The sequence below is a fragment of the Tupaia chinensis genome, unplaced genomic scaffold (genome assembly GCF_000334495.1).
Source record: "Tupaia chinensis unplaced genomic scaffold, TupChi_1.0 Scaffold000523_1, whole genome shotgun sequence".
NCBI classification, from domain to species: domain Eukaryota; kingdom Metazoa; phylum Chordata; class Mammalia; order Scandentia; family Tupaiidae; genus Tupaia; species Tupaia belangeri.
The window spans coordinates 3,020,765-3,023,599 of NW_006160036.1; the positions used below are offsets into that span (position 1 = coordinate 3,020,765).

Sequence of the window (2,835 nt, forward strand, 5' to 3'; positions counted from 1 at the left end):
TATATATATATATATATACATATACACACACACTATTATTCCTTTCTTCTCTCAAACTATTTCACTTCAGGTCACTAGAAGCTTTTCCAGTTTGGTTTCTTTCTTTTTTTTTTTTCCTTTTTTTTTGGAGAGGTTTTTGCTATAGGGCACGTGTGCTTGCCAGACAGACAGAGAGACAGAAAGCGAGAAATCACCCCCCAGGGGGGATGGCCACGCCACAGTCCCTTCTCCTCCATTCTCCTCTCGGGATCTTGGGCACACACACACTCACGTCCGATGTGAGTTTAAGCCATCGGGTCCAGGACTCGAACCGCGGTCGGCTACATGGGAGTCCATCGACATAGCCATTACGCTAACTGCTGGTCCCTCCAGGTTGGTTTCTATATCCTCTCGAATGCCCATTCATTTTTTTCTGAGGACTCCCTTACTCTCTGGCACCACTAGATGCTGGGATTTAAAGACCCCTATTCATTGAATAATGGTATTTAGAAGCCAAGATCTAGGCTCACGATGTGCTCAGTACAATAGTCATACTGCTCCTAGGCTGTCTTAGCAAACAGCCTGGAAAGGCACAGGTGTACCCTAACCCATACATGTAGCTATATCCATACTTGTTTATGGATCCGGAAGTGGTTTAGAATTGCCTCTCATTTTAGTTTTTAAGAGCCAGAGAATGAAAGTTGTGAAAGCTTTTTAAAAGACAATTAATAGAAAAAGACAGTTGGAACATTTTAAAACTGGAATTTAGCATATATGCCAGCTAAGCCTAAAAACCTATTACAGAATTTTAGGCAAAGCCTTGTTTCTTTGGTATATGAAACAAAAGTATAAGAACTTTCTCACTGTCCTTGCATATCAGCGACTTGGAAAACTGGTGGTGATTCACCCAGAACCCACTGTCAGGAATGTAACGACTTGGGAACAATGTAAAATCAGCAATTGAGCCAATAAACATCTCATAACTAATTGGGAGGACATTTTAATAATTGGGTAAGAGGTTAATGTTGACATGTCTAACCAAAACGGCATCTTTTTTTTTTTTTTTTTTTTTTAATTTTCCAAGGGGCACATTCGGGGGGGGGGGGGGGGGGGGGGGGAGAGGGGGGGGGCGAAGGGAGAGAGAGAGAAAGCAAGCATTCTCATGAGGAATGGGGAATGGTCATGCCACAATGCCTTCTCCTCCATTTCTCCCTCCTTTTGGGATTTCGAGCACAAGTCCCCTGCCATGTTTCTCAAGGTGCCAGGTCTGAAACTTGCACTATACTGGCAGCCATGTAGATCAGGCACCTTACCCACCATATCATGCGTGGCCCTGCATCTATCTTCTGAAACTTAATTCCTTTCTCTTCACATGTACATAAATGCATGCCAAAACCCAGTGATTTCCAAAACTTTATTCATTCCACAAATACTTTAAGTATGGAGTTGTCAGAAAAGTCATGATGTATTTTTCTATGCAAAAGTGTGTCATGAACTTCTCAGTGACTCAATGCACTGTGTGCCTCATGAAATTCACAAAATCTCTCTCTTCTTATTGGTTTCTTTTTAATTATTTTTAAAGAATTACTTTATTTAACTTTATTATTTATTTATTTATTTATTTATTTATTTATTTATTTATTTATTTATTTATTTATTTATTTATTTATTTATTTATTTATTTATTTATTTATTTATTTATTTATTTATTTATTTATTTATTTATTTATTTATTTATTTATTTATTTATTTATTTATTTATTTATTTATTTATTTATTTATTTATTTATTTATAATTTGACCCGAGAGGGACACAGTGAGATAGAAAGGGAAAGTGAAAAAGTAAGCCTCTAGATCTGGGACACAAACCACTGTGAGCCATGCGGGAGTCCAACACCCTCAACCACCATGCCACCTGCTGGCCCCTCTTCTTATTGGTTTCTTATGCTATAAAAAAAAAAAAAGTAAAAAATTTGGTTTTAGGCATTTTCCTAAACCCACTAAATTCTGTTTTGAAGTAAATTAGAAATAATTTATTTCAGAATGATCTTTTTAAAATGTATAATCGATAATCGGCGTTTTATTTTTTCCCAGAAGACAGACAGTTCTTCAGTCCTTAAAGACTCGGCTCCTTACATGGGCTTTGGTGGAGGGTGAGGGGCAGCACCCGCAGGTCTAAATCAGGGTGGGGGTGTTCGGTCCTTGCGAGCTTCAGGAGATCGGTTCCTGACTACCGTTCTATGAATGGCGCAACTCACACAGTAATGTAGCTTCACATGCAGCGTGGGGAGCACACAGGCATGGAAGACACTTGCTTCGGGGATGTCCCTGATGGCTGCGGCCTCTACTATGTTTCAGATGACGAACTTCTTAATAGCCTTGTCCTTGAGCACGTATGGGGCGCACTTCGTGCAGCGAATAGGCTGCACATGGCCACGGCCCTTTCTGGCACGGCCGTTGTTCCTTCTTTTTTTAGTCATCTTGGAAGCGAGGCCACAAGAGAGCCAGAATGATTTTTTTTTTTTTTTTTGGAGAGGTTTTTGCTATAGGGCGCGTGCGCTCGCCAGACAGACAGAGAGAGACATAGAGACGGAAAGCGAGAAATCACCCCCCAGAAAGGATGGTCACACCGCAATCCCTTCTCCTCCATTCTCCTCTTGGGATCTTGGGCATGCATGTACATGCACCCGGCGTGAGTTTTAAGCCACCGGGTTTGGGACGCGAACCGCGGTCGACTACGTGGGAGTCCAGCAACATAGCCATTACGCTAACTGCTGGTTTCCCAGAATGATTTTTTTGGAGAGTTAATTCAGTTAAGACACTTTTTTATTTCCTATTTCTCTGATTTTTCCAACA

At 40.6% G+C, this 2,835-nt stretch overlaps 1 pseudogene; it reads right to left on the minus strand.

The window, feature by feature from the left end:
• Nucleotides 1–2,111: 2,111 nt before the first annotated feature.
• On the minus strand, nt 2,112–2,459 carry LOC106735771 (40S ribosomal protein S26-like; annotated as a pseudogene).
• Between the last annotated feature and the right edge of the window lie 376 nt (nt 2,460–2,835).